Source organism: Pseudorca crassidens, chromosome 7 (genome assembly GCF_039906515.1).
Source record: "Pseudorca crassidens isolate mPseCra1 chromosome 7, mPseCra1.hap1, whole genome shotgun sequence".
Classification (NCBI taxonomy): Eukaryota; Metazoa; Chordata; class Mammalia; order Artiodactyla; family Delphinidae; genus Pseudorca; species Pseudorca crassidens.
Window position 1 is genome coordinate 49,653,941 of NC_090302.1, and position 14,594 is coordinate 49,668,534.

A 14,594-nucleotide genomic window follows, 5' to 3' on the forward strand; every position below is an offset into this window, starting at 1 on the left:
AGTCTCTTTGGGAGGTGATCCCAAGAAGCACACGTGAAAGAATGGAGAAAATGAGACAGGGAAGGAAGGAAAACCAGTAAGAAAAGGGGCAGATTAGTGAGCAGATTAACATTGTGGGCAATGGAGGCTCTGTTCTTTATGATTGTCCACCAAGCAGTGGGGAAACTGGGATTTTATCCACAATTTAATACTGGGGGCATTAAGTTCCCAGCACTTTAGTGCTGCCAGTATTAGCCTGAGCAACCTTTGGAGGCACCAGAGAAAGCCGTTGGGTAGCTAAGCAGAGAGTAAAAGTGGGCTAGAGGCGGGAAGCTGTCAGTGTGCAGGGGAACTGTCCATCAGAGCTACAGGTGAACTCCCAGGTGGGCTGAGGGGACAGCACAGCAACAGCCTCTGTTGCACATGGCACAGGGATATCATAGGGAATATTTAACAGATAAGAATTTGTTTGATAGCAGTTACTGGTACTTTATTTTAGGGATTTTAATGTATTGTAACAGCTTCCTGCTCTTCAGGTTCACTCACAAGCCAACTATTGACAATCCTCAATTATCTGGGATGGAGATTACCACATATGCCCATGTATAAGGTACCCTTGATTATGAGGTGGTCCCCAATTTTCCAACGAGGTGGTTTTTTAAATGGCTTTACATCAACTTGAATAAGCACGTGTTAGGGATGTAAATAAAGGATGAAATATCTACTTATATTTATTAATCTACTTGCATGTATTTTAACTCACATTATATAAAATTAGTAATTTAAAAATATGACATTCTTTGGGGCTTCCCTGATGGCACAGTGGTTAAGAATCTGCCTGCCAATGCAGGGGACACGGGTTCAAGCCCAGGTCCAGGAAGATCCCACATGCCGTGGAGCAACTAAGCCCATGTGCCACGACTACTGAGCCTTCTCTCTAGAGCCTCAGAGCCACAACTACTGAGCCCACATGCCACAACTACTGAAGCCCGCACTCCTAGAGCCCATGCTCCACAAGAAGAAAAACCACTACAATGAAAAGCCCATGCACCGCAACGAAGAGTAGCCCCCGCTCATCACAACTAGAGAAAGCCTGTGCACAGCAACGAAGACCCAACGCAGCCAAAAATAAATAAATAAAATAAAATAAAAACATGACATTCTTCCACTTTTGCACTTCACAAAATCATTTCTTCAAATGCTTTGACTTCAGAGTTTTTTTCATCATTAGGCCACTTTCGGCATATTCATTTCTATCTAACTCATTTGAAATGTAGTACTTCTTGAATTTCCGTATTATGTTGCCCCTGTACACTTAATTCTAAGCCCCGTGTGCCCATTCACATTGTGTAAGAACAATTGTTTTTTTCCTTTCTTTCTATACGCGTATATTCCTACTCTCCACAACCCAGCACTTCTGCATGGCTCGTAGGACATCCAATACAGGCAGTTGTGAAGGAGTATATTCTTAAATTGGTGTTAAAATCTTGGCCCCCTTCATTCATTCAGTCATCTATTCTATTTCAATCCTATGACCTCCGTAAGCATCCCTATCTAGTATTGATTGCAGTTGTTTCTGGCTATCTTCTCCAAATAGTTCTCAAGTAACCTCTGAAACATACATCTCCTTTTTATAAAATCTTCAGTCTTACCAGGTAAATGTTTTTGACATGGTTTCTCCCTTTAAAATCAGTTACCATCACCTCCAGGATTAATGAATTGCTTGATTTCAGTTCCTGTTATCTTGGAGATAATAGGCTTTTTGCTTTTTGGCATTCAGAAGAGAGTGATTGAGGGAATGCCTCTTAGGATGGGAGACTTCATATGGAGTTAAATACAAGGTGACTTTCTCTTTTCTGAAATCTAATTTTGGGGGGACTAGGAATCTCATCTTATTTTGTATACACCAAGTAATCATGGGGGTTGTTCAAGTATAGTGGTGGTAAAAGCCATCCCTGCCCACTCTTTGCTCTCCAGCCTCCTCTTCTGCTCCATGGTGGATTAATTAGTGTGAAAAATACTTCAGTGATTTTGTTTCATGAAACAGGTGATCAGCCATAATTCTGAACAATGTAACCATTTATCTTGCTGACTTTTGATAAATTTTGTATCTCAAGATCAATTCTGTATTAACTGACAGATACACTTTATTTTAGAGAAGAGGTATACGTGACAAGGTGTGCATAAATCCTTTATCCTGTAAATTGTAGCATATCTTAAATGCAAAGGGACAGCTTATCATTTAAAGAAATTCCACTTATCAGGAATAATAATTACCCTCTCATGTGGCTATTCAATGAATTAGGATTTTTATACTGGATTTACCTACATGGATCACACTCTATTTCCGTGCCTTTAAACTTGTTTGACCATGATCTCTAGTGAGAATACCATTTACATCATAGCCTAGCAACATAGATGAGTGTGTGTAAACACACACATACACAAACATATAGCTGAAACAAAAGATTCACCTAACAATACTTGTCCTTTATTATGTGTAATGCACTTGGATATTTTCTCTTCTATTCTATATGGTTGTCAACCCAGTAAACTGATTTCAGCTCTAATGGGTCCTGACAAGCGGTTTAAGAAACAGTGTTCTGTTGTATTACATCCATCAGAAGAGTGCTTATTTCCTTATACTATGAAATAATTTCACATCAGAGAGTTTTTAAAATTTGTTTCAAATTATTAGCATATTTGGATATTTGGTAGTATGAGTGTAGGAGGTTACAGTAATACTAAAGGGAAATTTATTTTTGAGTAGATGTTTTATTTCCCAAAGAAGAAATATTAGTGTGGAAAGTGGAACAAGATGAATGGATTGGTTCTTAAATCTAGCGGCTTTCCTGGGCTGTATGAACCATGCTCGGGCCCTGGGTCCCAACTGCATTGCTGGACTGATCATCACTCATGGGTCTGGTCAATCTCTCCTCATGGTTCTTTCCTGCCCTTCTCCCTTCCTGTCTCTTTCTCAGACCACTGCCCCCAAACCCTAGGAGTTCTAGATGTTCGGTTCAATTACTTAATTCTCAATTTCAACCTAACATTTCTTCCTAGACGTAAAACTAGTTTTTACACCCACTTCTCTTCCAAATAGCTTGAAAGTACAAGAGTCTTTTTTTCCTGAGCTAATACCTAGGAGGGTTTTTTTTCCTAAAGGAGCTAGAATTTGTTCCACAGGTGGAATGTTTCCATAGTGTTGGGTGGTATGACAGTCTAACGTAGTCTGATGTTCAGGTGTGATTGCACTCTTTATGGCTCTCCTGTTGTCTAGTGGAAGGACATGTCAATTCCTGTTTTCAAAGCCCAGTAGGCTCCCCGTCCAGTGAATGAAAGCAGGTTAACATCATAGCTATGAAGTGCCAGGTGTTGTGCTAAGCACTATACAACATACACAGTTAACTCATTTGCTTCTCATACTGACCTCGCTTACTCTTCATAACTGTATCAGGAGAGGACTTATGTTACCGATACAACTTGGGTCTCTCAGAGGTTCTCTCAGTGACTAAAGGGCAGGGCCAGAGAGACTCACCTCGGGTCCAGGGATGGGATCAGGCCCTAACAGCTCCTGTCTGCTTTGTCCTAGGGCCCAGCGGAAGCCCTCCACACCAGCTGCCCAGCTGGACTCCCTTGTTTATGGTGCCCTTGTCCCATCTGGGATGTCTGTGTATGCATAGCTGTTGCACCAGCATCTCTCCAATCTCTGCACCCTGGGGTAGAAAGGCTCAAGACAGATGTAATGTGGTACTGCCACTGATTAGCTACCAACATTGAACAAGTCTCTAGATTGGGCTGAGCCTCAGCTTCCCCAGCGGTAAAAGTGGGGAATGATGAAAGCTGCCCTTCCCTTCTCGTCCCCCAAAGGGCCACTGGGAGGGTCACATGGGCTATCAAGGGCTATAGGAAAGTAAGGTAGATGTGTCACTTCCCTCATAATGACCTTGGGCAAAAGTGACATCTCCCTCCTCTAGGCTAGGGGTTGGCAAACTGTTTCTGCATATGGCCAGATAGTAAATAGGTTCCGAGGGGCCACACGCGGTCTCTGTCACAACTTCTCAGCTCTGCCGTTGTGGTGCAAATTCGGTGGTGGGCAATGTGTAAAGCAATGAGCAGGGCGGTGCTCCAATAAAACTTTATTTCTGGATGCTGAAATTTGAATTTCGTATCACTTTCACTTGTCATAAAATTTTGATTCCTCCCTTGATTTTTTTCCAGCCATCTAAAAATGTAAAACCACTCCCAGCTCCCAGGCACTGGGCCAGATATGTTGCATGGAACTTAGCTTGCTGACTCCTGGTGTACATGTTCACAGCACTTTGTACCACTTGTTAGTGAGCAACTCCAGTTCACTTTGGACTGCAGCAATGTGTGCTCACTCTATTCCATCCCTCTCTTGTCCTTCCAAAATATACACCCACCACTGACATTTTTTCATCTGTAGCACTGGGAAGGCTAATAGCACGTAGATACTCTGCACACATATACACACATACATAGTATATGCTGAATACATATTTGTTGAATACATGATTTATATGATAAGAAAATCTGCTACTTTTCTATGTATCTTATTTTTCCATCTTTAAAAGGAATTCTGTCTATTTTCTAGTAAACCTTTGGGAATGATTAAGTTAACATTTTGTAATTAAATTTAAGGGCTTTAAGAATCATGGCTTTCGCCCCTGCTATTAACCAAAAAAGGAAAAGAATGTCAGGGAAGAAAGAAGGGGAAAGCAAACAGACAAAACAAAACCAACATTTCAGCATAAAAAGGGCTTATTAGAGAATAACCGAAGTGGCCAAACGTTTAGCTTTGGTCCCTGGGGCTTTCTGTCGCTGTAGGAGCTCTGGAGGCTGACGTGCTTTTGTGCCTCAGCTGCCAGCAGCCCTGCTTTTTGCTGTGCTTTCCCAAAAATTTAACTCAGGGCCCAGAACTCTGCATTTGGCTATACATAAAGACAGAATGATAGAATGTACTTTATCTTTTCATCTGTATTTTCTCAACAGGTATCAAGGAGTCACATCTCTTAAGAGCAAAGCCTTGAACACAACTCCCGTTTTATTTCTTAGTAGGTATATAGGCTCGGGAGTGGCAGTATTAGGAAATACATAAATCTAAAATTTTCTTCTCAAAATAAGATGGACAGAAACTGGATGGTGGAATTACAGCATGCATGTGTGTTATTTTTCCAAATAGTCTGTGATGAAGATATTACTCTGTGTTCTGTCATGAGGAAATTAAATATATGTGCGTGTACGTGTGTGTGTATTTAAGGAGGGGGAAGGAATATGCTAGAAAATTGGAACCAACATCATTAATAATCTATGCCCCTTATTAAAATTTGTTAAGGATAAATACAGTTAGGTCAGCTCTCAAATAAGCACTTACCTTTTTTAGTCTGCCAAACCATGTTAACCTGGAGAAAAGATCCGTGGCTGGTGTAAAAGAAATTATCAAGTGTGCTTTCGACTTGGCGTAAGTTGTTACTGCTCTGGTAGCTGCTGTCTAGCCTTGAAGACAGAATGTTAATCCAGTGTTAGAAGTGCATATTACATTTAAGTCGTGTGAGGTATTCGAACGAAGCCTGCTTGGGGAAGAATGGAGCCTGAGGCGCTCAGGATTTTGTTCCCTATTATGTCTGAGCTGCTCCCGGTGAGACACAACATACCACTTACTGGCAGTGCAAAGACTGTTTTCAAAATTACTCTAGGTGGATAGAGGCAGAGGGGGCGAGGGAGGGGGCCAGGCTTACCTGAGAACTGCAAGGTGGGGGCGTGGTAATTACCCATCTGTCTGCGGTTTCTTGTGTGGCATGAGGCTCCCCTTGATGAAGTAGAGACTGTGCTTATGAAGGTGGATAATTAAGGTTTTGTTCATTATGTTATCTGCACCGTGAATCTTACCTTTTCTTCTTGTACTGAGTAAATTTTTTCCTTCCTTGCAGCCCCCTCCTCCTTCTTTCTTCCGCTTGGGGAATTACAGTGGGCTCTTTTACATCTCATGGCTTATTTGGATGGCTCCCTTTCATGCCAGAGGTTTTCAGCTAATGTCTGGTCATCATGGATTGTCCATTCATATTAAGGCTGTGACACCAAAGATGGCCAGGCATCTGTATTAGTTGGCAGGGTTTGTAAAGGTCTTAGGTTGGGCTCCCCAGAGCAGACACTGAAAAGAGGGCTGGTGTGTGCAGGCACTGCCTTATTAAAGAGATGCTCCCAGAGGAGACTGGGAAGGGAGGGGAGAGGCAGTCAAACAGGGTATGATCTCAAAGGCACGAGGGTGGGGAAGCTCTGGTATGATATGGCCTCAGGACGGTCCCCACCAGAGTCAGTGGGGTTGGCAGTACAGACTCCATACCTGTCAGTCATTGGGTAAAGGCCCTGGGCGTGAGGGGGTACGGTGGGGAGGGGGACGTACATTCTCAGGTATTTCTGGTTCTCTGTTTGAAAAAGCAAAGCTAGTGCAGCCCTCCCCAGAAGAGTCATAGGTGCTAGCTGTGGACCGGGTGGGGATTTGGATGTGACACCAACATTGTCCACCACCAGACCAGTGGCTTCTCCTTGGAGTGGTCGGCCAGGGAGCCAATTCAGCTGCTTCCCTGGGAATCCCCAAATGCCAGTCCTTTTCCTGAGAAGTGGCTGCTGGCTTCTGGTGATATGTGTGTGTCACATCGAGCAGAGGGCTGGGATCCAACTGGTTACAGTGAATCGCCTGTTTCCATAGCCTTCTGTACCTCCATCCTTTGCCAGGCCTGTATCCCTGCGGTTCTACAGTCTAGTCACTTCCAAAGAAATGTGTTAAAATCTCGTTTGTAGATATTCTCTCTCCTATTCTCTTTGTGGCTTTATGGCTTATCTCTGCCTTTATACTCATTTAAGTGGGATCTTGAGAGGAAAAGGATAAAAATGTACACAGTCAAGTTGTCACCTTTAACCAGAAGCCACTCAAAATAAAAGCTAAAGTAGAATTGTGGACTGAAAAATATATCTGAATATATATACACACATCTACATATGTACATATATATGCTTTAACATTTATATTCCTGCAGCTCCATGGAAGTACACTAATAGTTGGGAATTAGCCAATCTTAGTATCACCTAGCAAAGTGGTATATTAGCCAAAAGGAATAGTTACAATCTGTTACAATCATTAGCTGGGTACTGTGAGTCAATGGTTGTTGTTGCTATCTTTGGGCTAAGCAAGAGGACTTCTGTCTTCTCCAGTATTTTTGTATAGTACCACCAGACGTGGTAAACTGCAGATGTCAGCATGAACCCTGGTTCCCATGTTATCACATCAGAGTTCATCTTGGCCGTTAACTAGTAAACAGAAACCTAAGTACTAATAACTTTGACAGGCTCCAAAGCACTGTCTTGTTATTTAGGGAATCTTGAATTAAAGAAACTGCCCTCTGTGTAGAATAGGTTTATGGAACACGGGTTAGGTTCCGTAGGGTGCACAGAGCCACCCTCTCCCGTTCTCCTTACATGGCTCCTTCAGGTCCACTTAACAGACTTGTTTTCTCTTCCCTGTTGGAATCCAGTCTTGGACAGGTTCTTTAGATTTCCCTCTCTTGAGTGGTGAAAAGTTAAATCCAGGCTATTGATCACATAATATAGTCCAGTGTAATGATAAAAATTCCAAACTCCTGCCTCATTCCTGACTTTTAAAAATTGCACGGTAACCTGAACACAGTATAGAAATCTCAAGTGTATAGTCTGTTGAATTTTCATGTATCTTAAAACCCATGTAACTAGCACGTAGGTGAGATACAGAACACATCCTAACCCTCCCACTCGCCCCTCAGGCTCCCTCTTGGCTCTTCCCAGTTAATATCAACCAGCACCACAAAGGTAACCACTAATTTGACCTCTATCACCATAGAGCATTTTGCCCATTTTAACTTCGTATACGTGGAATCATAGAGTATGTAACCTTTTGTGTCTTACTTTTTTGTTCAATACTGTTTTCAAGATTCATCTGTGTTGTCGTATGTATCAGTAGTTCATTCCTTTTTATTGCTGTTTGGTAATCCATTGTGTGAATATACTGAGTTTATTTTCCATTCTTCTGTTGAAGGACAGTTGGGTTGTCTCACTGTGAACATCCTTGAATGTTTATTTTGGCGCACATAAGCACTCATTTCTATAGGAGTGGAATGGCTGAGTCATAGAATGGGTGTACATTTAGGTTTTGAGCTGTCCCCCAGAGGTTTTCCAAAGTGGTTGGACCCATTTACTGCGCCAACAGTGGCCTATGAGAGCTGCGGTTAGACCCCGTCCTCGTCAGCACCTGGTTTCACACCATTCATTTAGCTCTAGCGGTGCTGGTAGGCGTGTAGTGGTGTTAAACACGTAGAGCTTTCAACTTCACCTCCTCCAGCTCAAGCAGGCTGCTTCTGTGGAGCCCAAAGGAAACACATGTCGCTGTTCCACAGGCAGTACAAGTGCCTTTTGCTGCAAACACAGCCCCTTCTCCTTTTGCCCTGCCGGTTCTGACTAAATTTTTTTTTTTTTTTTTTTTGCCGGACGCGGGCCTCTCACTGTTGTGGCCTCTTCCATTGTGGAGCACAGGCTCCGAACGCACAGGCCCAGCGGCCATGGCTCACGGGCCCAGCCGCTCCGCGGCATGTGGGATCCTCCCGGACCGGGGCACGAACCCATGTCCCCTGCATCAGCAGGCGGACTCTCTACCACTGTGCCACCAGGGAAGCCCCTGACTAGCTTTTTGATTTCTCGTAGCCAGAGTCAGATAATAACACCTGGGTCCCAAACTCCAGAGGGCCTATGTCAAGCTCCCGGAGTTTTTCTTGAAGCCTCTTTGCTTGGTGTGTTAGTCTGCTAGGGCTGCCATAACAGACTACCACAGACTGATCAGCTTGTCCAACAGAAATCAACTGTCTCACCGTTCTGGAGGCTGGAAGTCCAAGATCAAGGTGTTGGCAGGCCTTTTTCCTCGGCTTGCAGACAGACACCTAGTCTCTGTGTCTTTACATGGTCCTTTTCTCATGTGTGCACATACTTGATGGCTCTTCCTTTTCTTAACAGGACACCAGCCGTGTTGGATTAGGGCCCCAACCTCATGACCTCATTTAACTTTACCTCTTTAACGGCCCTCTCTCCAAATACAGTCACACTGGGGGTTGAGGCTTCAATGTGTCGGGGCGGGGGGCACACAATTCAGTCCATAACACTTGGTTTGGTGTGTACGTGGGAAGAGTTCTCTGCCAACTCTGCAACAACACATGAAGTACTCACGTGGCAGTCAGTTTTGTTCAATCAGAGTACAATTGGTCATGATTTAAATTACTAGTTGGGAAGATTTTTTTTTATAATAGGAGTAAAACACATACAGTAAAGTACAAAAAGTATGTACATCTTCAGTGTACAGTTTGAGGAATTTTCCATGTGTATAAACCTGTGTAACCACCACCCAAATCAGGGTGTAGAACATTGCCAGCACCCCATCGATTCCCCCAACCTCTACCTGTTCCCCCCTCCTCGGAGGTAAGCACTGTTGTGACTTCTATCATCATTTATCAGGTTTGATGATTCTTGAACTTCATATAAAAAGAATCACATATGTACTTCTTTTTCATGCAGATTCTTTTACTTGGCATAATATCTGTGAGCTACATGCATGTTATTACAGGCATCAATGGTTCATTCTTCTCATTGCTGTATAGTGTTCAGTTGTATAAATACACAATGATTTGTTCATCTGTTCTGCTGATGGACATCTGAGTTATTTGCAGTTTTTGGCTATATGAACAAAGCTGCTATGAACGTTCTTATATATGTCTTTCTGTCTTTTTTCCTGTTTCTTGGATATGTATTTAGGAGTGGAATTCCTTGATCATAAGGATTGGTGTGTCTAGTTGGAAACATTTTAATAATTTGTTTTTGTAAATACCTTTCTGTTTGATGTCTTAACATATCCTCTTCATAACTCAAGGATAGATGTAGGTATACATGTTCTGCTTTAAGGCAGAGATGTGTTTTGTTGATTTTTTTTCTGATTACTTTTATTGTCCAACTCCGTTAACAGAATGAGATTTTGTTACTTTATATATCAAAGGTAAATGAGGCATATGCTTGTGATACCAAGCAAGTTATTCATACATATTTGAGGAATGTTTTTGTCACACTCTGTTAAGAAGTCAGCAACCATCCACTAACACATTTTGTTTGCTTTATCTGAATCAACAAGTTTATGCATTCAGAATATTTTCATTAAAAATAGTTTTATGCACAGCAAAACAAGCCAGTGCATACTATAATTTTTAACATCTTAGTTTTAAACATTAATTGAGCCCCATTCGAACCAAATTATATTCGTTTTCGCTAGAATACCATAAAGCAGCTTTAAAAAACACCTAGTAGTAATAAAAGGGAAAACATTTACATATTGTCACATAAGACACTGTTGAATAACATAAGATACTGCTCAAAGCACTTAATATGCATTAACTCATTTAATTCTCACAACAACACTATAAAGTCTGCTATTATTATATACCTCATTTTATAGATGAGGACACCGAAGTACAGAGAGGTCAAGTGACTTGCCCAAGATCACACAGCCAGCAAGTAGCCAGGATTCAGAGTACGTACACATATAACCACTATACAACACTGCCTTTTAACTCATTCTTTCATCTTTCTGTTTACTCATGGGAGAGAGGGCTGAGGGAAAGAGCATTCCTGCTTTTTCAATTCCTAGACATTTTCTCAGTTTAGATTAAAGCTGTAGCAGTTAAAATCTTTATTGTTACTTAACAGATTCTGTTAATCAGATGCCTAAAGAATGCCAACCTGCTCTCACTGCCTTAAAAAAATCACATTAAAAGAATACCAACAGAAATAGTGTTACAGATGTAGAAAACAAACCTATGGTTACCAGGGGGGTAAGGGGGGAGGATAAATTGGGAGATTGGGATTAACATATATACACTACCACATATAAAATAGATAACTAATGAGTACCTACTGTATAGCCCAGGGAACTCTACTCAATACTCTGTAATGGCCTATATGGGAAAAGAATCTAAAAGAGAGTGAACATATGTATATGTATAACTGATTCAATTTGCTATACACCTGAAACTGACACAACATTGTAAATCAACTATACTCCAATAAAAATTATAAAAAAAAAAAAAAGAATACCTCTCTCCCCCTTTTTAAGCCATGAGGTTATATTGGGAAAATCTGTTAAGGGGAGAGCCTGGATGTTCCTACAGACCCTCTGAGGCCCTGAAAGACCGGCTTCTGTATAACCGGCTCTTTATGGCAGGAGAATGATGAGAGGGGCCTTAACCACCTTAACCACCGTGATCTGAGCACTAACTCCTTTCTCAGTGTTCACCCTCCAACACATTCATCCTACACGTGTTTGCTACTCATGGACAATGTGCCAACCCTGTGCGAGGCCCAGGGAATTGATGGGTGCAGAGCCCCTGAAGCCCCTCCCCTCAGGGAACTAATTTAGAGTTGAGCCCAGGAGACAGGTACTCACACTAACCACAGAAATGTCACTGCTGTTATTACACCTGATAAGTGCTGTGAAGGAAAGGTGAGGGTGCTTACGTGTGACAGGGAGCCAACCCTGCCGGGGTCCCTCAGGAAGGGCTTCTCTGTGTGGGGAAGTGACTGAGATGAGGTAGAGGAAATAACCCAGCGGAAGGGAGAGGGTGCACCAAGGCCCTGGGAGGGGAAAGGGGTTTCTGGAGGGGACAGTGGGGGCAGCTGGCTGGATACTGAGGACAAAAATGAGCCGTTTAAATGTTTCAAACAAAGGAAAGACACGGTCAGATTTGTGCTTTTCTGAGACAGTAGATTGGAAAGACGGCAAAATGGAAAGCACATTTGTAAACATTTTGCAAAGGGGAAGGTGATTCCCATTAGAGCCCATCATAGAACTCCAAGGGGGAGGTGATGGTTTGGAAAATGCTGGTGGAAGAGCTGGGAGATGGACAGACTGAAGAGATATTTAGCAGGTAAAGTCATCAAGCCCTAGGGATGGATTGGGTTTAGGAGGCGAGGAAATAAGGGGCATCACGGCTGACGCCCAGGTTTTTTGTTCTGCTGGAGGCATGGGGTCTCCAGTCACTGAAATAAGAGACGGAAAATGGAAGGTGACTCATTGGGAGGGTGGGCAGGGAGTGGAGAAGACACTGACTGTAAGGTGTCTGTGAAGTCTACAAGGAGGGGCGAAAGATGGGTGCTTGGATATAGGCGTCTAGAACCTAAGGGGAGGTCCGGACTAGAGATTATGCTAATCAAGCATCATAGCTTTAGAAATGAGGTTCTAATCCATACGGATGCCTTGAGTTTGGTTAGATCAAGTACTATTGTGAAAAGAGCGTGGTTGAGGGCTAGAGCAAAGAACCAGGAGTTAGCCTAGTTGAACTGCCCTTTCTCAATCCTTCAGACCTGCTCTGAACTGACTGCATCTGGAGTCCTAAAACCATTAGAGCTCTATCATAGCACCAGTGGTCCAAGCTCTTCAATTGCTCTTCAATTGAAAATTTGTTAAGTATTTGATCAGTTCGTCTTTAAAATAAGTGCATGGTTTGTGTAAAATGTTTATAAACATGTTTACATGTAAACTTGCTAATAGTAAAGTTTATAGTATCAACTACTGATTAATTGGAAAAATTACTTCCATGTCCTGGGCTTTAGGTGTGTTAGAGCCACTTATTCAAATGCGCCTTGTAACTTTGTTGTGAAGTTAAACCCATTTATGTTTTCTGACCCAGACTCTGGTATAGTTTTGTTCCTAACTTTGTTCTCACCTCCCTTTAGATTTGCCTCAAGGGCATCACTCGGTGAGAAATGGTGAGGCCAAGGGTCTAGCGGCCGGGCTGTGGGAAGCCAACATAGAGGACTTTTACCCATGCCCTGCTCTTCCAGGCAGGTGACTAGCCCTTCACCTGTCTAGACACCGTAAACGAGGACATCCGAGTGCCTTTGAGCCCTGACCCAGAGTCAGAGGGCTGGTGCAGGATTCAGGCCCATGCTGGGGCCAGCAGTGTGGCTCAGCCTTCAAGCCCTGCCTTGGTCACCCCCCTGTTCCTACTCCCAGAGAGGCCAGCACCAAAACCCTGCTCAACAGTCTGCACTCTATTAAAAAGGACTTATCACGAGCTTCACTGGTCATTTGGCACCTTTAGCTTGATTTCTAGAAAACAATACTGTTAGAAACATTTTACCTAAAGATTTTTAGATACTCAATAGTATTGTTTCATTTTTGTGTATTTTTATGTGCTTGAGTCTTAATATTTTAATAGCATACATTCTGGTGCATTAAGGAAGCAACTTTTAAAGCTTGGTTATTTTGAGGTTTGCTTTTCTGTTTAATGACATGCATATCTTAAACTGTTGCTTTCATGACCTTGAGTTATAACTTAAGAATAAATTTGAGAAAAATATTGTCAGGAAACCTGAGAAAGAAGTTATTGTCTACCCTGAAAGCTGTCAGATCGAGATTACATGTAATATTTGGAATTTGGCTGGCTCCTTTACTGTGGTTTTTTAAAGCACTTGCCATATCTAGCTACTTTGCAAAATACTGATAAACTCTCGGGAAGATGGGTGTGTTTTTTATGGCTTGATGTTAAGAGTAATGATTTATGAAACTTAGATACTTTATCTGAGGGAAGCGAAGAATAGTAAAATAGCCAGGGTAGAACTGTAGATTTGAGATTCCATGATTTGCTTCTTTTTCTTATACTTTGTGAACAAAAAGGTTAAGATCAATAGATAAGCTTTCTAGGCTTCAACGGTGCCTGCTTTCTGAACAAAAAGAGCTGTAATCCCATTAAAATGTCTGGCTGCTAATGAAACCTCAGGGCCCGGCCTCGGATATTTTATTTGACGGCACAGGTTATATACTGCTGTAACTAAGGCATTGAGCCCTATTTGGGGGAGGGCGGTTTCTGAATATTAAGTAATGATACAGTTCCCAACGAAGCAGTGGGAGAGAGGCTGCAGGCTGGACTGGCAGTGCATCAGGGGCTGCCTGTCTTCCTAGTTACAGGGGATTAGAGGAGCTGTCCACCACCCTGTGTTCCCCTGTGTCCTGGGACTTAGGCATGGAGGGCACTGAGAAGCCTAGAGAAATAGTGTTAATCACAGGTCCCTGGGTGCCTGGGTGTGTCTGGGACCACTTGATCACATCCCTCAATTCCCCTCCCAACTCTGGAACCAGTGAGAGAAAATCAGGCAGGAGACAAATGGAGCTCTGTTACTGATAAAGCCAGCTGGAAGCTGTGCCTTCGGTCTGCAGCCGCCAAGGACTATCTGAAATCCGTCTCACTCACACTGTCCGCCCTGCCACAGCAGGGTCAGCGCGTGCTGGTAAGCTCACCTGTGGGCAGGCAGAGGTGAGAGAGAGGAAAGGTTGAAACTGGGCACACTCAGGGCTTCCTCCCAGCTCTCCCATGTCCCACGGGACACACCCCCTCTTGTGAGGAGGGATGAATGTTTAGGAGTGGGGTGTGGCTGAGAGTTGGGGAGGGTTACTCCTCAATATCCCTCGTGGGAACATGAGACCATGGGAAGGAAGTTGCTCCTAAGATGGAGAAAGTAATGATCAGCATACC

The 14,594-nt window shown here is 42.9% G+C and overlaps 1 protein-coding gene across 6 annotated transcripts in view; it reads left to right on the forward strand.

The window, feature by feature from the left end:
- The window catches only part of APBA1 (amyloid beta precursor protein binding family A member 1), a 240,869-nt gene that overhangs the window by 6,518 nt on the left and 219,757 nt on the right, over positions 1-14,594 (forward strand). The gene's annotated exons all lie outside the window — the stretch shown is intronic.